Below are 23,684 nucleotides of genomic sequence, written 5' to 3'. Positions count from 1 at the left end.
CGGTTCGAGGAATAGACCAAAGAGTGCTCCCATCACACATTTTGTTGTGTGGGACTTGTAACACCTATATTTCTCGCAAAAAAGTACCACCGCTCTCTAAAGAAAATGGGTATTTTTTTCCTGATTTACCTTCAGAGTTGAAGAATCTAACGGAACTGGAGTGTAGAATGATTTCTCCTCGATTACCTTTTATGCAGATAAGAAAACTAGGAGTTGATCAGCAAAGAGGCATTCGCGGTAATGTTGTAAACGTTCCAGTTTCAATCGACTCTTCGGTTTCAATCCTGCCCAGAAGTCCCACGGATACTCAAGTTGTTCAAATTAAACTCATGAGAAAGAAGGAATATCAACACCACTATATATTTGAAACAGTTCGTCCAAGGAAAATACTGGACGCCTTAAATTTTCTCTTAACAACACCGTTATATTTGAAACACGAAGTTACAGTTCCGGATGACTTGGCTATTGAATTCAGCCAATCAAATAGCGTAGATTTCATATCGAATGAAGAAGATATGCCAACTGAGGTAAACAACACGGCCTCTGTTGGTAAAGATGCTGTTGTAGAACCTCGACAAGATCCTGACAGCGACGAAGAGTGGGAAGAATTAAGTGAAGAAACGCCATTTGGCAATAGAGATAACCTATTGCTTTCGTCTGACGATCAAATTACCCCTCAAATTGAAAGTATTGCTTATGCTCCTGGAGAAGGGAAGACACCGCAATCAATTCTTTATGATGAGGATTCCGAATACCTTTCTTTCCCGCAAATTTACGCTGGTCAACCTTTGAAGCTACCACCTAATGCAACATACACACAGCAAATAAAATGGGAGTTCAGAAGCAGCGATAGGCGTTGCGCTTCAAATATTCCGAAAATATTTTATTCCTATGTTAAATTAGTAACGTCTAAACTACGGAGCGCGACTAATATTTGCATGAGGAAAACCAAGTCTAGAGCTGGCCAACCATATACAGCGGGGGCATTAACAGCACCTGGAAGTTTGGATTCTCTGGTGAAACACGATGATGGTTATAAAATTTTGGAAAGCGTAAGATCTTCCCCTGGCTATTTACAACAGCGTGAAAAAGATCTTCTGGCTATGGTTCGTCAACTTGGTAATCCTACATGGTTCCTTACTCTGAGTGCGAATGAATCTAAATGGGAAGATCTTTTGGAGTCCTTGTGCGTAATTGCAGGACACCCTAGAGAAACTGCGAAAGAATATGTCAAAACCTTAGGATTTATGGAGAGAGCTAAACTTATCAACGAGGACCCTGTCACCTGCAGTCGGTATTTTGATTATCGTTTGAGAGAATTTTTCAAGTTTCTGCGAAGCAAGGAGTCACCAATTGGAACCATTGATGATTACTACATTAGGATAGAGTTCCAAATGAGGGGATCACCACACGCCCATATTCTACTTTGGAATAAAAATGCCCCACAGTTGCGAAGCGATAACTCCAATCATGAAGAGGTTATCCAATTCATTGATTCAAACATTACATGCTCAAAAGGGGATGGAAGTGAAAAATGGAACAACTTGATCAAACTTCAAAGTCATAAGCATTCCAAAACCTGCCGTAATGGGAAGAACTATTATTTACGACCCATCCAATCGTGATGAAAACAAAAATGTCGAAGCCGTTGAAGCTAGAAGCAAATTGGTGCGAAATGCTATCGAAAGTTTGAAAGTTGAAACTGCGCCGGAAACGTTTCAAGAATTTATTGAAACGCTGAATATGACTGAAGAGGAATATATTGATGCTGTAACTTATCCAATTCGAAGGTTAACTGTACTTCTGAAAAGATCACCACAGGAATTAAGAATAAATCCATACAACAAAAAGATTTTAAAGTTGTGGAACGCCAACATGGATCTTCAATACGTCTTAGACCCTTACGTCTGTCTGATGTATATCATTTCCTACATCGGTAAAGCCCAAAAGGGAATGTCTCAGCTCCTGAGGGAGGCTATCAAAGAAGCGAAAAACAAAGGAAGCGGTATAAAAGAGAGGTTAAAGGTTATTGCTAATAAATTTATTCATTGCGAAGAAATTAGCGCCCAAGAATGCTGCTACATACTACTTTCCATACCAATTTGTCGGAGCAGTCGTGCTCACGTTTTCATAAACACTTCACCCCCAGAAGAAAGGGTGCACATTCTGAAAAGACCATCTGAATTGGAATCATTGCCAGATGATAGTACTGACGTTTATACTGATGGCATCATCGAGCACTACATTGCGAGGCCGGATGTGCTGGAAAATCTCAGTCTAGCCGCTTTCGCCTCATGGTATGAGTTTTCTCGAACGAAACGCCAGAGAAAAACCCAAAATTTGAACGAAGATGAAGACCAACAAAATGAAACGATTTCTGGTGAAACAACTCATGAGCTGAAAGATTCTTCAGGATATGTCAGGAAAAGAAAGCTTGCCAAAGTGATAAGATTCAAAAAGTACAGCATGGTGAAAGATCTCAAAAATTGCTGTCGAGTGGAATTGATGTTGTTTTTACCTTGGCGTTCTGAGGATATCGAATTGCTAGAAGCGAATGTCGAAGAAATCTACGAAGCCCATAAGCTGGAAGTATCTGAAGCTAGAAAGGAATTTATAAGTGAAGTTGATGATTTGGATCTGGACCAAATGATTCAAGAAGTAAGGGTAAACCAACACCAAAATGACGTTCAAAACATCCAACCCATGATTGAACATCAAAATGAGCGTGATCGAAGTTTCACATTGGATGATTCGCAATATTATGTCAACTCTCTTCAAGATGCTGTTTGTGACATAACTTCTGATATTCAACAGACCAGCGCTGCCGATTTCACTCCAAAAATTACTCTCGTCAACAATGAAGAATATTACAGCATGCTTCGAAAACTTAACCTGAATCAGCGAGAGATTTTCTATCATGTACTTAATCATTTCAAAACTTGCAGAGGTTAATGGTAATAGTTAGTATAGGACGCTGTAGGTTAGCTGTGGCATAGGGGCTAGCCACCACCCTCCTATGCAATGTAAAGGGACTAACCTGTAAACAAGCCACAGGCTTAGTGTCGACATTTCTTCGTAGAAAAAGCCTAGATTATTATTATTATTATTATTATTATTATTATTATAAATTGACAGCAGGCAAGGGCGGGCTGCCCAAAAAAGAAATTTCCCAATGAACAAAACGTCAACCGATTGAAGTCAAAATAAAAAAATTAAGAAGGAAAAGTGCGGCGTATTTTTAAAAACGTTTCTGTAAGTGTTTACAGCGTAAGAAGATAAGATAAATTTGTTAAATACGTTTTATTCACAAAATGGAACTAACAGTGAAATATTGTTTGAAAAGAAAATAAATTCACGCGTTTCAAAAGAATTTGACAATTTTCAAAAAATAATATATCTTCTATTATTTTTTATTGAGTTTACTTTGAAGAAAAAAAATTATATATGTTTATTCTTTTCCATTTTCAATTTAGTGGCTTCAATCTTACGAAAGGTGAGATTAATTCTTGGGCGTTTGTAATTGTTTTCCGTGGGAACACGGTGCTATAAAATTTATTTACATCAATTTCATTCCCCATAAGTTGCTTTTACTCAGTTTTACTTACTTTCCATTCAAGTTGAGTGTTACCAGCCATAACCAATAAGCTACCATGCTTCAAATGGATACACCATTCAGTATTAGTGCCCTATAAGTCATTAAGAATTGTGTTCAGATATGTTTATTGAAACTCCAAAATTATCTTACGGAATATTTCTTTTATTCAAATTTTCTGGTTTCGCCTAATGATATTGACGCAATTGTTGGACAAATCCCCATACTCTTTTCATCGTCACTATGCCAAGCAACTCCATCGTTGCCGTCTCGGTAAAAGTTCAACAAAACAGAGTTAAAACTAGCTTCAATTTCCTTTCCATTTGAATTATCTCTTAAGTAAGCCTCGATCTTGGACTTGATTGAGTAAAGGTAAGGGGGCCATTGTTCATTTGGTTTATGCGATATTCCTTTGCCATATCCATAAGGTAAAGGTCCAAACCAGCAGGTTAGTCTGGGCACTGGGATAGCATTTCCATTTCTGTGTTGTACTTTTTCTCCCATTGAGCACCATTCTTGATTGTTTTGTAATAGTGATCTGCTTCGTGCGCGTGTAGAAAGTCAGGATCGTAGTAAACTCTGAACAACATAATTACAAGTTACTCAATTACACCCTATAAAACTTCAGATTATACTGTATAACTTACAAGGAAGGCATTTTCGAATAGGGGTCCAAATTAATCCATTTTTTAAAGTGTTCTTCACTAAAATCAGTCCATGTCTTAGGATTCTGCCCAACAGCTGAGCCTTCGTAAATAACTCTCCTTTTCGACTCAAAATTCATCTTTCTACACAAATAATACTATTAACTAAGTGCTATTTTGCTTTAATTTAGCAGAGCGTGGTTTCGATCCACGGACCTCTGGGTTATGGGCCCATTACGCTTCCACTGCGCCACTCTGCTTACATCACCATTATATGAAAAACTAACGATACCAAAATAGCAAATGCTACTTTGCATTAACATAGCAGAGCGTGCATTCGATCCACGGACCTCTGGGTTATGGGCCTACCACGCTTCCACTGCGCCACTCTGCTTACATGATCATAGTATGAACAAACTAACTTATATCAAAATAGCAAGTGCTATTGTGCATTAATTCAGCAGAGCGTGGTTTCAATCCACGGACCTCTGGGCTATGGGCCCAGCACGCTTCCACTGCGCCGCTCTGCTTACATGATCATAGTATGAACAAACTAACTTATATCAAAATAGCAAGTGCTATTGTGCATTAATTCAGCAGAGCGTGGTTTCAATCCACGGACCTCTGGGCTATGGGCCCAGCACGCTTCCACTGCGCCACTCTGCTTACATGATCATTGTACGAACAAACTAACTTATATCAAAATAGCAAGTGCTATTTTGCATTAACATAGCAGAGCGAGGTTTCAATCCACGGACCTCTGGGTTATGGGCCCAGCACGCTTCCACTGCGCCACTCTGCTTACATCACCATTACATGAAAAACTAACTGATACCAAAATAGCAAATGCTACTTCGCATTAACATAGCAGAGCGTGGTTTCGATCCACGGACCTCTGGGTTATGGGCCCAGCACGCTTCCATTGCGCCACTCTGCTTACATGATCATTGTATGAACAAACTAACTTATATCAAAATAGCAAGTGCTATTTTGCTTTAATTTAGTAGAGCGTGGTTTCGATCCACGGACCTCTGGGTTATGGGCCCAGCACGCTTCCACTGCGCCACTCTGCTTACATCACCATTCTATGAAAAACTAACTGATACCAAAATAGCAAATGCTACTTCGCATTAACATAGCAGAGCGCGGTTTCGATCCACGGACCTCTGGGTTATGGGCCCAGCACGCTTCCACTGCGCCACTCTGCTTACATCACCATTCTATGAAAAACTAACTGATACCAAAATATCAAATGCTACTTTGCATTAACATAGCAGAGCGTGGTTTCGATCCACGGACCTCTGGGTTATGGGCCCAGCACGCTTCCACTGCGCCACTCTGCTTACATGATCATGGTATGAACAAACTAACTTATATCAAAATAGCAAGTGCTATTTTGCGTTAATTTAGCAGAGCGTGGTTTCGATCCACGGACCTATGGGTTATGGGCCCAGCACGCTTCCACTGCGCCACTCTGCATACATCACCGTTACATGAAAAACTAACTGATAGGAAAATAGCAAATGCTACTTTGCATTAACATAGCAGAGCGTGGTTTCGATCCACGGACCTCTGGGTTATGGGCCCAGCAAGCTTCCACTGCGCCACTCTGCTTACATGATCATGGTATGAACAAACTAACTTATATCAAAATAGCAAGTGCTATTTTGCGTTAATTTAGCAGAGCGTGGTTTCGATCCACGGACCTATGGGTTATGGGCCCAGCACGCTTCCACTGCGCCACTCTGCATACATCACCGTTACATGAAAAACTAACTGATAGGAAAATAGCAAATGCTACTTTGCATTAACATAGCAGAGCGTGGTTTCGATCCACGGACCTCTGGGTTATGGGCCCAGCAAGCTTCCACTGCGCCACTCTGCTTACATGATCATGGTATGAACAAACTAACTTATATCAAAATAGCAAGTGCTAATTTGCGTTAATTTAGCAGAGCGTGGTTTCGACCCACGGACCTATGGGTTATGGGCCCAGCACGCTTCCACTGCGCCACTCTGCTTACATGATCATTGTACGAACAAACTAACTTATATCAAAATAGCAAGTGCTATTTTGCATTAATTTAGCAGAGCGTGGTTTCGGTCCACGGACCTCTGGGTTATGGGCCCAGCACGCTTCCACTGCGCCACTCTGCTTACATGATCATTGTACGAACAAACTAACTTATATCAAAATAGCAAGTGCTATTTTGCATTAATTTAGCATAGCGTGGTTTCCATCTACGGACCTCCGAGTTATGGGCCCAGCACGCTTCCACTGCGCCACTCTGCTTACATGATCATTGTACGAACAAACTAACTTATATCAAAATAGCAAGTGCTATTTTGCATTAATTTAGCATAGCGTGGTTTCCATCTACGGACCTCCGAGTTATGGGCCCAGCACGCTTCCACTGCGCCACTCTGCTTACATGATCATTGTACGAACAAACTAACTTATATCAAAATAGCAAGTGCTATTTTGCATTAATTTAGCAGAGCGTGGTTTCGGTCCACGGACCTCTGGGTTATGGACCCAGCACGCTTCCACTGCGCCATTCTGCTTACATCACCATTATATGAAAAACTAACTGATACCAAAATAGCAAATGCTACTTTGCATTAACATAGCAGAGCGTGGTTTCGATCCACGGACCTCTGGGTTATGGGCCCAGCACGCTTCCACTGCGCTACTCTGCTTACATCACCATTATATGAAAAACTAACTGATACCAAAATAACAAATGCTACTTTGCATTAACATAGCAGAGCGTGGTTTCGATCCACGGACCTCTGGGTTATGGGCCCAGCACGCTTCCACTGCGCCACTCTGCTTACATCACCATTCTATGAAAAACTAACTGATACCAAAATATCAAATGCTATTTTGCATTAACATAGCAGAGCGTGGTTTCGATCCACGGACCTATGGGTTATGGGCCCAGCACGCTTCCACTGCGCCACTCTGCTTACATGATCATTGTACGAACAAACTAACTTATATCAAAATAGCAAGTGCTATTTAGCATTAATTTGGCATAGCCTGGTTTCCATCTACGGACCTCCGAGTTATGGGCCCAGCAGGCTTCCACTGCCCCACTCTGCTTACATGATCATAGTATGAACAAACTAACTTATATCAAAATAGCAAGTGCTATTTTGCATTAATTTAGCAGAGCGTGGTTTCGGTCCACGGACCTCTGGGTTACGGGCCCAGCACGCTTCCACTGCGCTATTCTGCTTACATCACCATTATATGAAAAACTAACTGATAGCAAAATAGCAAATGCTACTTTGCATTAACATAGCAGAGCGTGGTTTCGGTCCACGGACCTCTGGGTTATGGGCCCAGCACGCTTCCACTGCGCCATTCTGCTTACATCACCATTATATGAAAAACTAACTGATACCAAAATAGCAAATGCTACTTTGCATTAACATAGCAGAGCGTGGTTTCGATCCACGGACCTCTGGGTTATGGGCCCAGCACGCTTCCACTGCGCCACTCTGCTTACATCACCATTATATGAAAAACTAACTGATACCAAAATAGCAAATGCTACTTTGCATTAACATAGCAGAGCGTGGTTTCGATCCACGGACCTCTGGGTTATGGGCCCAGCACGCTTCCACTGCGCCACACTGCTTAAATGATCATTGTAAGAACAAACTAACTTATATCAAAATAGCAAGTGCTATTTTGCATTAATTTAGCAGAGCGTGGTTTCGGTTCACGGACCTCTGGGTTATGGGCCCAGCACGCTTCCACTGCGCCATTCTGCTTACATCACCATTATATGAAAAACTAACTGATACCAAAATAGCAAATGCTACTTCGCATTAACATAGCAGAGCGTGGTTTCAATCCACGGACCTCTGGGTTATGGGCCCAGCACGCTTCCACTGCGCCACTCTGCTTACATCACCATTATATGAAAAACTAACTGATACCAAAATAGCAAATGCTACTTCGCATTAACATAGCAGAGCGTGGTTTCGATCCACGGACCTCTGGGTTATGGGCCCAGCACGCTTCCACTGCGCCATTCTGCTTACATCACCATTATATGAAAAACTAACTGATACCAAAATAGCAAATGCTACTTCGCATTAACATAGCAGAGCGTGGTTTCGATCCAAAGAAATCTGGGTTATGGGCCCAGCACGCTTCCACTGCGCCATTCTGCTTACATCACCATTATATGAAAAACTAACTGATACCAAAATAGCAAATGCTACTTCGCATTAACATAGCAGAGCGTGGTTTCGATCCAAAGAAATCTGGGTTATGGGCCCAGCACGCTTCCACTGCGCCATTCTGCTTACATCACCATTATATGAAAAACTAACTGATACCAAAATAGCAAATGCTACTTCGCATTAACATAGCAGAGCGTGGTTTCGATCCATGGAGCTCTGGGTTATGGGCCCAGCACGCTTCCACTGCGCCACTCTGCTTACATCACCATTCTATGAAAAACTAACTGATACCAAAATATCAAATGCTACTTTGCATAACATAGCAGAGCGTGGTTTCGATCCACGGACCTCTGGGTTATGGGCCCAGCAAGCTTCCACTGCGCCACTCTGCTTAAGTGATCATGGTATGAACAAACTAACTTATATCAAAATAGCAAGTGCTATTTTGCGTTAATTTAGCAGAGCGTGGTTTCGATCCACGGACCTATGGGTTATGGGCCCAGCACGCTTCCACTGCGCCACTTTGCATACATCAACGTTACATCAAAAAGTAACTGATAGCAAAATAGCAAATGCTACTTTGCATTAACATAGCAGAGCGTGGTTTCGATTCACGGACCTCTGGGTTATGGGCCCAGCAGGCTTCCACTGCGCCACTCTGCTTACATGATCATTGTACGAACAAACTAACTTATATCAAAATAGCAAGTGCTATTTTGCATTAATTTAGCATAGCCCGGTTTCCATCTACGGACCTCCGAGTTATGGGCCCATCAGGCTTCCACTGCGCCACTCTGCTTACATGATCATAGTATGAACAAACTAACTTATATCAAAATAGCAAGTGCTATTTTGCATTAATTTAGCAGAGCGTGGTTTCGGTCCACGGACCTCTGGGTTATGGGCCCAGCACGCTTCCACTGCGCCATTCTGCTTACATCACCATTATATGAAAAACTAACTGATACCAAAATAGCAAATGCTACTTCGCATTAACATAGCAGAGCGTGGTTTCAATCCACGGACCTCTGGGTTATGGGCCCAGCACGCTTCCACTGCGCCACTCTGCTTACATCACCATTATATGAAAAACTAACTGATACCATGAGTTAATAATATGTTAGCTCCCTATAAGTTACTCAGGCAATTCATTTTTATACTTCCGCGTTTTCTTCCGCGCCGCCGGCTTCCCAATTATATGCGACGCTCTGCGGCCGCCACGTGAACGAAAATCTTATTTACTCCTCTTTCCGGTTTTTCCGCGGAAGCGCGTGCAGTGGAAGCTAGCCAATGATATCCCAGCTATTTAAGCAGCCGAATATTTCGCTCAGCAGCCTCGGTTAAGAAAGAAGTTAAGAGATCAATGGATTTGATTTATCTAAGTTGTATAATTTTCTGGTTTCAATTCACAAGGACAACTCTTATCTTTAGCATTCTTTATCAATATCAGCAAATTGCATTGAGTTCTTGCATTTTTTTGTCTCAGTATTGACACAAACGCCACGATTTAATGTTAAATTGTTAAAACATAAACATTCACGACTAAAACACTCCCTTGGTGAAAAAGTAGACGACGTCTCGAGGTCGTGGAGTACGAGCGGGATTTTTTTTTCGACAAGAGAGAGCGCAACATTCGTATTTTTTCCCGCGCTGGCGAAATGAGAAGAAATCGCTGGATACATTACGCCTATGGAGCCTGAGTAACTTATAGGGAGCTAACATATTATTAACTCATGCTGATACCAAAATAGCAAATGCTACTTCGCATTAACATAGCAGAGCGTGGTTTCGATCCACGGACCTCTGGGTTATGGGCCCAGCACGCTTCCATTGCGCCACTCTGCTTACATGATCATTGTATGAACAAACTAACTTATATCAAAATAGCAAGTGCTATTTTGCTTTAATTTAGCAGAGCGTGGTTTCGATCCACGGACCTCTGGGTTATGGCCTCAGCACGCTTCCACTGCGCCACTCTGCTTACATCACCATTCTATGAAAAACTAACTGATACCAAAATATCAAATGCTATTTGCATTAACATAGCAAAGCGTGGTTTCGATCCACGGACCTCTGGGTTATGGGCCCAGCAAGCTTCCACTGCGCCACTCTGCTTAAGTGATCATGGTATGAACAAACTAACTTATATCAAAATAGCAAGTGCTATTTTGCATTAATTTAGCATAGCGTGGTTTCCATCTACGGACCTCCGAGTTATGGGCCCAGCACGCTTCCACTGCGCCACTCTGCTTACATGATCATAGTATGAACAAACTAACTTATATCAAAATAGCAAATGCTACTTCGCATTAACATAGCAGAGCGTGGTTTCGATCCACGGACCTCTGGGTTATGGGCCCAGCACGCTTCCACTGCGCCACTCTGGGTTGGTAGCGCACCTAACGGCGAAAGTCGAAACTAGGGGCGATTTTGCTAGTCGTTTTTTAACATGGGGCTCGGGTAAAGCTGGCAGGCCTTCTACCACCGGTAATCTAAGTTGGCCATGGTAAGTGGCACTGTCAGAACCAACTACCACCAGCGTTCTGCGTTCCTGAAAAAAATATAAGTTCCGTGACGGCATAGATAATATACAAAAAATAGTTTAGATATCGGGGGAACATGAGGAAACGAGCTTCTTAGTTCTTCACATAGCTCTAGGAAATTGTCAGGTATTTCGACATAAACCTCTTCATCTATTTCGGCGTTTAAATAAGCAGCCTTGATATGCAAGTGGTGTATTGCCCAGTTCTTTTCAGCAGCGATGCCAAATAAAATCCTGATAGTCTTCATCTGTACTACTGGTGAATACGTCTGGTCGAAATCCAAACCCGGTCGTTGGGTGTTACCCAATGCTACAAATCTTGCTCGATATCTTGCTAAATTTCCCCTTTCATCGTACTTTGTTTTAAAGATCCATTTACTACGAATGGTCTTTCTATTTGGTCTTTTAGCAAATTCGAAGGTTTCATAGATTGTCGGTTTCTTCAATCATAGCTTCTTTCCATTTATTTTTCTGTGGTCCATTTAACGTTTCTTTTGTGGTTTGTGGATCTACCTTCTTGATTGATGTTGCTTTATTTACGACGTAATCCTTCAACCATGTTGGTCTTTTGAGTGGTCTTCCTGTTCTTGATATTTCAGTCTCTGGTTCTTGGTGATTTATGACATTTATTTCTTCTCTTTCCTTTCTTTCCTCTCACTGATTTTCTTCAATGCCAGCATGTTCACCATTTCCTCGCTGTTTTTCTTCAATATCATCATGTTCACCAACAACATCATTCACATCCTCGTCGTCAATGTCAGAATCCGAGTTACTGTCATCATTTTGGTCAGGAACTTCTGTAACGTACATCGGCGTATGTGCTACGTTTAGCCCACACCACATCCTGTCCGCAAGTGAGCGATATTTTGACTTAGTCAAGGCTTCTTGCTTCTCTGTTTTCATAGGAAAGATGTTTTCCTCGAATGTGACGTCCCGGCTTACTTCATCATTTTTCGGGTCCCAAAGCCGGTATGCTTTTGCATGGTTGTCATATCCAATGAATATACAAGCAATACCTTTTTCAGAAAATTTGTTTGATCTTCGCTTGTTGGCCGCCCAGGCGCGACACCCAAAATCTTTTAAGTGTGACAAATCCAAGGGCTTTTCCTCCAAAGTGCTAGAGAAGTTGCTCCTCTATTAGCTACTGTTGGGCAACGATTTCTTACATAAGTCGCCGTATTTACAGCATCCACCTAGAATGTCGTGGGCATTCCTGATTCGAGCAGCATACATCTAGCTGTGTCAAGAATAGTTTGATTTGCCTGCTCTGCTATCCCATTCTGTTGTGGAGTGCCGAGGATTGTTAGCTGTCTGTCTATTCCCAGCTTTATTAGTTTAGCCTTAAAAGAGTTTCCGGTATACTCGCCCCCATTGTCACTACGAAGTGAAATAATTTTCTTGCCTTGAAAATTTTCGACTTTTCTTCTGTATTCATCGAATTTTTCATCCACTTGACTCTTTTGCTGTAACATGTGAACTTCGGTATATCTCGTGTTATCATCTATAAAAGTGACGAAATATTTACTGCCCCCTTGGAAGTTAGAGTCATGGGGCCTACGACATCAGAGTGTATTAATATCAATGGTTCCGTCTCTCTTGTGAGACTTTGTTTGGGGAAAGGCTTAGCTATGAGTTTTCCCATCATGCAGACTTCGCAGTTCCCCTCATTCTTCTCTTCATTAATTGCTATGTCGATTTCGGCATTGGTAGCAAATTCTCGTAGAGCGGCCAAATGAAGATGACCCAATCATTTGTGCTATAGGTCTTCAGATTTTGACGCTAGTTTAGCTGTCATTGTCGTGGATTTATTTTTATTACCGTCTTCTTCTTCTGTGAAGTAATAGAGGCTGTCTTCCTTCTTTCCGGTCGCAATGATATGACCACCCTTCGTGATAACCGCTTCTTCTTTGTTTATTGAAACATTTAGACCGTTTTCCGTAACCTGTGGCACGGATAGGAGGTTGCCCCCTAAGTCAGGCACGTACAAGGTGTTACGTAAAGTAAGCATCCAACTTCCACATTCTTTGGAAAGTATAATACGAGTGTTTCCTATTCCTGTACTTTTCAACATTCCCCCTCCTGCTACTTCAATGTCAGTATCACATTCGGTAAATGTAACAAATTTATCCCGATAAGATGTCATGTGATCAGTTGCGCCACTATCCATCACCCAAATATCATCAACATTAAAGGCTTGGTTTTTCTGTCTCGTAGCTTTCAAAATCTTGTTTTGAATAGCTGCGCTACCTCTATCTTTTCCAAAGACTTTATTAGTTATTGATTGAACCTTCGCAGCTGAGTTAGACTTTGCACCAATTCTTTCTTCTGATTTCTTCTGTACATCAGTCTAATCATACGGACAATCTTTGGCAATATGTCCAAATTCCAGGCATTTGTAACAGCGTCTATTTGAATAATCCGTTGATTGGATCTGGGGGTGGGTTCCTTTTACAAGATCCGCTTGCTTCAGTACTTGCAAAATTTCATCTCCTAGAACCCCTTTATATCTTCCTCAGGTACGTCCTCGAGAATCCCCTCTAGAGACCGATTGTGTTGCTAGTGCTTTATTTTCGATCGAAGAGGATTTTTCCTTCACACTCGCGCCTCCGTTCGAAAGCTGTAAACGTCTCTCTTCTTCGATGAGCTTAGCTTTCAAAGTAGTCATATTTAAATCATTGTTGTCAATTTTCAAACTTCGTGATAAGAATTCGTAATCTTGAGGCAAACCGAGCACTGCAAACCCAGTCAGAACTAAATAGTCAAATTCAAATCCGGCATTTTTAATTTTATGGTATAGAACGTTTCTTCTGGTTAAATATTCACCGATACTTTCGCTGGTTTTCTTTTCGGTGTTCACAAAGTCCTTCAATAATAGCAGACCATGCCAAGTGTCGAAACAGGTATGTATGGCTTTCAACGTAACCCAGATATCTTTCGCATTCGCGCATTCAGCGATGCCATCTAGCGACTGGTCATTCATGATCATATAAAAAATTGACCTAGCTCTATGGTCAAGGGCCTTTTGAGCCGCCGTTATATCTTCTGGATAACCCGGATCTACCGCTGCCAACATCCTTTAGCCTCGAGAAGTCCTTGAGCCCTCATGGACCAGTGACGATAGTTTTTTTCATTCAATTTTACCGGAGTTTCTTTAGTAACTGGGGCAACTAGAAAATTATGCTGCTAAAATGATCACGTAGATAATAGTATGGACTGTGTTCAGATCTATGCAACATTGTACTAACAATAGTATTTGGACATAACGTTAACAAAGTTAATTTTGTCTGTTTTCCATCGAATAATATGAAAATGTGGGGAATATTTTTGATAATTCGAGGCAGAGTGTAATTCTGTAGCCAATAAAAACAATTTTAACTCAATAGTACGATAATTTTGGTTAATTTTTGCATTTCAAAATGTGTTTTGATCCTAACTTAGCTAGACCAAAATGGATATATGTACTAAGCCAAATCATCTCCACGGCACCGAGCTCAGTATCCTAAGCTTGGAGCAGGTAAATCCTGCTGCCTCGAAATCGAGGCTTTAACGGTTTGGAGTGGACCGAAACTTAATAACACACTTAAATTATGCCTACATTTAAGATTAGTGGAATAGTCAGATTTCATTACATGGCTTCTTTTTTTCAGGGTTATTAGGGTCATACACATTTTTAACACATTTAAGATCGAAAGTTAAATACACTGCCTATCTATCCTAACCCAACCCAACGTTGTTTGGAGGTAAAAAGATTATTTATGAGTATTAAAAGCCCGCTTCTTATCACGAATAATTTATTAGCAATAATATTTTGGAAAAGGTGTCAGCTAAGTAATAGGAGAATAGTTTGAAAAAGGTGGCAGCTAATTAATAGGAGAATATTTTGTAAAAGGTGATAGCTACCTATTAGGAGAATATTTTGGAAAAGGTGAAAGCCAACTATTAGGACAATATTTTGGAAAAGGTGGCAGCTAATTAGTAGGAGAATGTTTTGGAAAAGGTGGCAGCTAATTAAAAGGAGAATATTTAGGAAAAGGTAGCAGCTAATTAATAGCACAATATTTTGGAAAAGCTGGTATTTGTCGAGGAGGTGTTCAAACCAAGGACTTGAACATTCACCTATGCGAGTATTTATGGCGCCGTGAAGCTAGTGGAGATGACGTGTTTTTTCACTTTCTTAAATGGGTTAAAAATGTGTATGTCCCTAATAACCCTGAAAATAGAGGCCATGTAATGAAATCTGACTATTCCATTAATCTTAAATGTATGCATAATTTAAGTGTGTAATTAACTTTCGGTCCACTCCAGACCGTTAAAGCCTCGATTTCGAGGCAGCAGGATTTACCTGCTCCAAGCATAGGATACTGAGCTCGGTTCCGTGGAGATGATTTGGCTTAGTATATACATCCATTTTTGTCTAGCTAATTTAGGATCAAATTAATTTTGAAATGCAAAAATTAACCAAAATGATCGTTATATTGAGTTACAATTGTCTTCACTAGCTACAGAATTACATTTTGCCTCGAATTATCAAAAAATATTCCCCACATTTTCATTTTATTCGATGAAAAACAGACAAAATTAACTTTGTTAACGTTATGTCCAAATACTATTGTTAGTACAATGTTGCATAGATCTGAGCACAGTCCATACTATTATCTACGTTAGTATATTAGCTTCATAATTTTCTAGTTGCCCCAGTTATTAAAGAACAGCCTTTGTGAACTAAACCAGAGGAATGATTTTGGCACGAAAGATATTTTTAATAAGCGGAAACTCGTTTTTATTATGAAACATATTTTATAGGTCTGTGCTATAATTCAGTTCAATCTGTGGGCTTATATATTTAAATGAAATGTCTGAGGCGAAATTCAATTGTGTTATTTTGCCGTGCAGCTCAGAATGCAAAGGAATTGTTTTCATTTCATTTAAACCCCTTAGAAAATCGTATAAATTCAATTATATGAGAATTTAAGACAAAAAAATCGTGAGCGAGCGAAGCCAGCTCCGCAATATTTTGATCTGACCAAATAATATAGCATTAATTCTGCGTTTAAAACGTCATGCAGCTTGGATTTTAAATAATAACTTAGAAATCTCAAAAATTACAAATCGTCCTACAAAGTCCTATATTTTTGAGATTTCAAACACCATTAAGATTAGTAGAGCCCAAGTCTTAAAATTCAAAAAAATATTACATTATTCAGTTAGTTGGTCTGCCAAGAACTTTTTAGTCTTGGATTACTAAGATTGCACTCGGGATCAATTTCTAAAAATTTATACATTTGTTAAGTTCATAAATTGAAACTTTAAAGGGATGTACAATTCGATATCCAGGGGCAGGATCTATTCGATGTTATCTTCCAAAAGAACATGGAAGCACAAAAGAACATGGGCCAAAAAACATAAAATAGGTCCCGAACGTACATAACGGATTGCACATCAGTTTAAACTTTCTGATCATACCAAGAACTTCCTTCAACCAACAGGTGAAATATTCCAATCCTTTTCCCAGATTTTCAATGGGTTGGTTGGAAACCGTTTCAACTTTCACTTTCGAAAGCATACCATTATAAAATGGGTTTGGCAGGCATTTAGGTAGTCACGAGTGCACATAACCCGCGCTGCATCTTCTGGTTTTTCCCCTTTATCTAGATTTCCATACTTGAAAAGGGCAGCCAATACATAACTTTGCTATTATTTTAATTATACTCTTCTAATACGATATACCAATATTGTCTAACACCTGTAAAATTCGCTCTGGTTAAGCTTCGTCCATGCATCCCTGTCCACGTAACTTTGTAGTAGTTTTGGAACAAGTCTCGGATATCCTTTGTCTCGTACTTCGTCGTTTCGTTTTTCGGGTCTATTATTTGCAGCCATCCAAGTTATATTCCATTAATTTCGACTCTTTTAGCGCGATTGATAAAAGAGGCATACAATGCATTGACCATATTCTTCAGCTTAAAGAAGTTAGTTCACTTTTAATTATTATATATGATTTGATTCTCGAATAAAATAATAATTACCTGATGTGATGGGTAAATTGTGAAGTGAATGTTACTTGCCAGTTTAAATGGGTTAGGGAAACTGGCACTCACGTTGATATTAACATTCCCTTTCTCATCATGCTCAAAGCTGAACGTTCCTTGCAACAACACATTGTTTGATGAGTGCAAGGCTGGCAGATGCTCCATCACATACCATAGTTGCAACATTAAAGCCATGAACTTGAAATTCTTTCTATACTTGAGAAATGCACCCTATGGTCTCATGGGCATCCGCAGTTGTATCTAATGAAAAGTATGGTCCTATGGTGTCGTAATTAGACGTCAAATCTCTCCAGAGAAATTGCAGCATGTAATTGGCCTTGCACAAATCTTTATCACCATTAATTTCCTCATGTAAGTCATCAAGGAATGCGTATTTCTCAGGTGGCATTGATAAACCAATAAGTTTGTTGTTTTTACTGTTCCACACCATTTTCCCAGCGACTTTAAACCTCATCAAAAATGAGAGCTCCATCGCATTTCGGTTTCGCATGATCCAAAGAAACTTCCTCCTCAACGAATAGATCTTACGTTTGTTTTTGCATCCTGAAGTAATCATGATTATTGCCAGATTCATCTAAGTTTTTGGAGGCTTTCCGCTGAATTGATCTTCAGGACGGTAGGTTGAATATTTTGAATCTTAGTAAGGCTTCATAGGCTGCAAGCTACTGCCAATGCTTTTAAAAATGGATATTGACAATTAATTAAGCTTAAACAACGTGCATTAGCACATGCTTACCTATTCTACGAGTTGTTGTGCTCCAACGGTTACCTTTTGACCCAAGGACTGAAACCATTAGAAAGAACGTTAGTAATGTTTATTCCCAAGCGAGCCAAAACATTGATTTTACCATTTTGGGCTTGATCATTAAGAAATTGTTGTTTCTCATTTCGCAAAGACCCATTACCATTCTCATCCCACTCTGTTCTTAAACGCTTCTGAAATTCTTTTGTGGTTTCCGGCATTCCTTCTTCATACCTCAAAATGCCGCCCAATTCAGTAGACTAGTCTTTGTTTCTCATGAAGGGTTACTTCAAGTTCTTTAATTTTAAGTTTTGCAGCTTTCTAAGATTTTTATATTTGTAGGTCGTTTGTTTTTTCTTTTCCAAAGACTTAGTGAAAATAGGTATTTGGTCGAACAGGTGTGAGATGGCAGCATTCGTCCTTTTCGAGCAGGAGAAGATAAATCTTTGATTCTTCTCTTCATACAAACTCTGAGGTAACTTTGAAGATACCTACAGTATATGCAAATATTAATTTGTACCTCGGATTTATTATCAGGTTTGAGATTCCATCCTTCACAGGCTTTATATGCGATACGGATACAAGGAGATTCTGTTTTTTTTTATCAATTATGGTGAATTGGGAAGTTTTAAAACGATTTTTCGCGATTCTTCAGTGATCCCATTGCAATAAACCCAATTAGGATTTGAAAGATTTGCAGTTGCTTTTCAACTTAGTCAAACTGAAATACACGCTTTTCTGTTATCGATAACTCATTTTTGCAGATACTCGGAAACATAACAACGATTTTCATAACACCTTGACTTGTTATGATGTATTTGAAAGGTTCTGTGTAGAAAGATAGCTCATATGACCTTCTTCTTGTTACTTATAAGATATACTGTAACACAAGGTGGTAATCTCAAATGACGTGTTTATGATTAACCGAAACAAAATTGACAACTAGACATACCTCAAAAGATGATATTTACTAATCAATTTTCTTATTGGAAGCAATTTCATCCGGAACCCCCACTATCTCTAGGGTAGCTCCGTGCTAAACAAGCATATAAGGTGTGATTTAAATACTTCACTTTTAATATTGATCTAACTGTGCATGTCTTACTCAGGTTGAACTCTGGTTGGACGATTTTACTCAATAACAATACCTAACGGCTATTTGTTTTGGACGTTCTCTAAAGCATCCTGGGTTGTACTCTCCCCACTCTGAAGGCTAACTAACACATTCAGACTTGGCTCATTTTCATTAGGTGGATATTCACCGCATTTTTGAACATCATTTTTACAGTCTTTACTAAAATTGTCATTACTTACAGGACTCAAAATAAAATTTGATTTATTTTCACCGGTTTTCGGTATCGGTACACTAATCATGTTTAATACGTGTTAAATTTAAACGCCATAGTCTGCAAAGCTAGTCAACCGGCCATTAAAAACAATTCTGGCATTTTAGTGGTGTACTATATCCATAAGGGTCAATATCATTGGTAAAAAATAATGTCATCTGAACCATTGGATAACGCTTGTGAATTCCAAGTGTTAATAGGACCTAACAAAAAGGTAGAGAGTCCTAGAACAGTCCGTTTTTGTCTTTCTGTCTTAAAACAGATATTTGTTACCATGCTGTATGGATACATTGTGTTCTGTCCAACTAATTATTATTATCCGCTTATGTAAAAAGTAAAAGAAAAGACATGTTTGTTTAAATTTTCCTTTAATGTAAACTAGTGCATAAAACGTGCATTAAAATAGGTTAAGCCTTCGTGCGGAACGAGTAGTTCGATCATTTTTAAACCGGAAGTTTCGATAGCAAACAGTTAAAAATAACGGCTGAAATCTGAAGGTAGCTTATCTTTGTGTACCTAATAATATCGGGAAAATTTAAGAATAACAGTAGAGTGAATTATATGTATGTTAGCTAGGAACCACCGTTAATCGTTGTTTCATCATATAATGGTAGACACCAGTGTTTGCATTTGGTAATTTCCCCAATGTTCGCTCCGTTAACGACCAGAATCATTATCGTTGTTATATAGAGATTTATGGCTGTTGTTGATGATAATCTGTCGTGTATTTCAAATGTATAGTACCATCTCGAGCAGCAAGTCCGCAAAATTCTTGTCTCTCCATTTTTTAAAAAAAAAATAGATAATATACATTGATTAGTACGTTTCTACAATAAACTAGATAATAGGTATTGTATTGTTTGCCCACTAAGGTATGACAGTATTGCTTTTCTATTTGCATTTTCACGGAACAGCTTTATCAGAGAGAATGGAAGTTTAATTAATAATGCATTAATTGATCTCCCTAAATAGTACTTGAGGGTCATAAATTGCTAGCAGCCAGTGGGAAACAGATTTAACGATTCGTTAAAAACAATCGAAAATATCTTGTAACATTATCAAAATATGTGAACATTTTTTACCTCGTACATGGTTACCGATTAAATTGCCGATGAAAAAGAGGTTTGTTGAAGTCGGTCGACGTTTTTCTAAACTGTTTTATGTAAATATCATATTCATTTGGAGTAAAGCAACTCACTAGAAATATTTTCATTGAACACGGGGATTTTTGGTAGTGAAAAACCTTCCTGCGAACCCCTTCTAGCGATGTTTCCAACGTTGCAGCCACTCTTTTAGTGGAGCACCCCATCAGGCGTTGTTGTCTATAATTAGTCTATTCATTTAAGGAAACGCCATATTCTTTACCGTTACATCAATACTACTAGTTCCTACAAAACCAAATTTTCAGGATATTATAAGCATGTACTGAGATAGCTTTGCGCCGAGATTTATAAAAATCTATGGGGTGTAAGGCTTTCAAGAGCATCACTGAAAATCAAAATCGTCCCTATCTTTTAACATTGAATGCGCCTCTTCCAAGGTGAATATTACCGAATACGCTGATGGCTTCAGTGTGAAAATTTGCATTTGGTTGCGCTAAGTACTTTCCTTTCGTAAAATTAAGAAAAGACTTGGATAAGATTATGTTTTTATTTTCTCACTTTTCTACCGAAAATCCTATGGAACCCGTCTTATTTAGACGTGTGTTTGAAATAAACTTGATTTTACTATCAATATAGTTTCGCGTTATTTTCCAAAATTCACGCCCTCACAAATCAATCGTAGGTTGAATAATCATAACTTATATTGCAGTAATAGAAAATCACACATTATTCAAAATATAAAACCATATTCTGAAACATAAACCCCCGCCTAAAAAGAAAGAGACGATCCTTCTCTTTTCTCCTTCTAGGGGTTCCAGAAATGTATACAGTGTTATTTTTTGTGTTATTACAAAAAATTAAGTTCCGATCACACGAGCAAATTTTACATGATTTCCTCTACTATAGTTGAAATGTTGACAATTTTCCACAGTTTGATTTTTTAACTAATTAAATTATTTTATTAAATCCGATTGTGCCTCCCGGGCCTCTATGGTGCTCCAGCCCATTTCACCTTGTATTGCGGCATAAGCCGCCATTGGACCTGCGTTTAGAGCAGTGCGGTCAACCATATTCTGCGTTCTGTCCAGGGTGAATATCAGGGAAGTTGGGAAGCACAATACGTCATTCCCGTGCGTGACTCAGGAACTGCTACCGCCTTCCATAAAGTTCTGCCGACCGTATACTGGTTGTATGAGCCGTTCGTTAGATTTCTAACGGCCCAACGAAGACGATTACATCTCTTTGCGAGGTCAGAAGCGGCGCTGGATATAGATAGCCGTCCACATTGGTAAGGCTGACCCCCAGGTACGTATAGGTTGTGACTTCTGGGATGATGAACTCCCCGAGACGGTATCTGGGTGGTGGTTCCGCTCGATGAAGGCCAAGGAGTTGGACTTCTCCGGGCTAAATTTAAGGCCCATATCATTGGCAAACTCGCTACACACGTCTAGTAGTGATTGCATCTCTCTTGTGGTGTTTGCAAAGAGCACAATGTCGTCGGCGTATAATATACATGAAATCATTACCGCATCGCCAGTACCGACCGCCGGGAGAGTGGCGCCACTGTTTAGGGAACTTAGGTGAACGACCAGTTTATCGATATACACGAGAAAGAGAACCGGTCAAAGAGGGCATCCCTGTCGGAGACCAACGTGACTCGGAATTGGAGGTGTGGTGCAATTATTTAAGATACACCCTGTAAATAAACGTTGTAGTTCGGCGGCAAAAGCAGTGGGAACCCCTTTTTTATTGAGTAGGGACCATAGCCTAGCCCTGTCAACAGAATCGTACGCCTTTTGTATGTTCAGGAACACTACTTCTAGCGGAGAACGCGAACGCTGTGTTATGTCGATCAGTTGGGTTATAACAAATAGACAATCACCGAGACGTCGACCGTTGCGAAAGAACCCTGTGCTATGTGTAGGCGGTTGCCACATTCCAGAAACGGGCTAAGCCGGTTTTTAAGCCTGAAGGCTGCATACAACTTGTACATAATAGATGACACGGCGATAGGGCGGTAAGAAGCTAGGTCCGTTTCTTCTTTTGATTTGCCTTTGTAAACTAAAGACACTCGGGAATGCAGTCATGTTGCGGGTACTATATGTTGGGTCCTTTGATTATTCATGATGGTAACAAGAGCGAAATTTGCCTTAGGCCCAAGGGCCTTCAGCGGTTCTGCATAGATGTGGTCAGGACCTGCGTCTTTGCCTGACTTCAATTGAGCGACTCCTTGAAGAAGCTCTGAAATGTCAAAGGCCTCACTAATATCTACGCCTCCCGTAGGTTCTGGCTCCGTATAATCTACAGGCTGCGTCTGGGTACCCGTGGGGCTGGCCAGAAGTTCGGTTTCCAGATCACGCACATATTCAACAATGCGTCCGATAATAGCGTTTCGTTCCGTTAGGAGACCTCCCGATTTAGATGTGACCCCCTTAAGCTGATGGGCCAGTTGTTTACCCTGTTTCCGGAGTTTTTGTAGATGTCGCCAGAGTTTTCTCCCCTTGTCCCGGCCTGCTTCCATAATAGCTTTTTCTGTGCGGTGATGAGAAACGCGAATTTCTGTTTGAATAAGTCTTTTGGTCGATTGGCGGGCTTCTTGGTATGACGACCATTTTTGACGTACTAACTCCGCCGGTTCATTGGAACGAAGCGCCAGCCTATGTTGCTTGTTGCGCTGTTTTGTGATGGCTATAGCTTCCGCGATCCTTGGAGACCACCACCGTTTTGGAGTGAAACCCTTACGTAGGCGACCTGAGAAAGTCTTTCTTCGGAGATGGCGTGTCATACTGTCTGCTAAGGAGCTCGTAAAGGACTCGTATGATGCGAGACTCTCCGCCGCGCGACCTTCCATATCCTTTGAGAAATTCTTTAAAGCGATTTCATCTTGAAAATCCCAAAAATGACGATCCTGGGATGACTCCATAAGTGTTGGAACTCTTTGTTTGACGTGGGACTGCCATTCCAATGGTCACTGCCGATACTCCTATTACCATGCTCATCTATCTCAATACTTGTGAGGAGGGTAGCGAAAGGCGCGGAATACAAAGCGTAGTCAACGGTGATACGCGACAAATGGCCCTGCCAGGTATAATGACCCTTACATCTCGATGGCAGATTACCAATAGTTAAATCCATGTCTGCTGCAAAGTTCTTCAAACGGGTTCCACTACGGTTTTCTTTGAAGTGCTTTCCAGCAGCGTCTTCTCTTGGTAGTTCGGCAATATGACCGTTGAAGTCTCCAACTATGCAAATTTTATGGTTTGTGATCAGTTCCGAGACGCCTGACTCTAGGCAAGAGTATATCGCTTGGTTCTGTGCGTGTACATCTTGCGAGCGCCGATAACATATGTTAGTATTATCAATGCTCATACGCTTGCATTTTTACAGATAAATTGCAACTTCGCAAGCATGTCAAAATCGCAGAACATTCAAGTTCTTAAGTGTGAAAATATTCTGAGGTCGATT

General features: G+C 40.2%; 3 long non-coding RNA genes across 3 annotated transcripts in view; all 3 read right to left on the bottom strand.

Annotated features, from left to right (window-relative positions):
- Nucleotides 1-9,662, bottom strand: part of LOC149690982 (uncharacterized) — a 238,163-nt gene extending 228,501 nt beyond the window's left edge. The window contains exon 1 of the long non-coding RNA XR_016383583.1: nt 9,540-9,662. This is a non-coding gene — a long non-coding RNA (uncharacterized LOC149690982). The remainder of the gene's footprint in view (nt 1-9,539) is intronic.
- LOC149690984 (uncharacterized) lies at nt 3,292-3,880 on the bottom strand. Its single transcript, XR_016383579.1, has 3 exons — nt 3,746-3,880; nt 3,606-3,686; nt 3,292-3,543 (listed from the first exon to the last, which is right to left on the bottom strand). It is a non-coding gene; the product is annotated as an uncharacterized LOC149690984 (long non-coding RNA).
- Nucleotides 3,907-4,477, bottom strand: LOC149690983 (uncharacterized). The gene is made up of 2 exons (XR_016383578.1): nt 4,240-4,477; nt 3,907-4,171 (listed from the first exon to the last, which is right to left on the bottom strand). It is a non-coding gene; the product is annotated as an uncharacterized LOC149690983 (long non-coding RNA).
- Nucleotides 9,663-23,684: the final 14,022 nt, after the last annotated feature.

The sequence above is a fragment of the Phalangium opilio genome, unplaced genomic scaffold (assembly GCF_054372755.1).
Source record: "Phalangium opilio isolate 3A_F unplaced genomic scaffold, DU_Popi_V2 ptg000026l_1, whole genome shotgun sequence".
NCBI lineage: Eukaryota > Metazoa > Arthropoda > Arachnida > Opiliones > Phalangiidae > Phalangium > Phalangium opilio.
The sequence above is the reverse complement of the archived record's forward strand: the minus strand, read 5'-3'. Positions and strand labels throughout refer to the sequence as shown.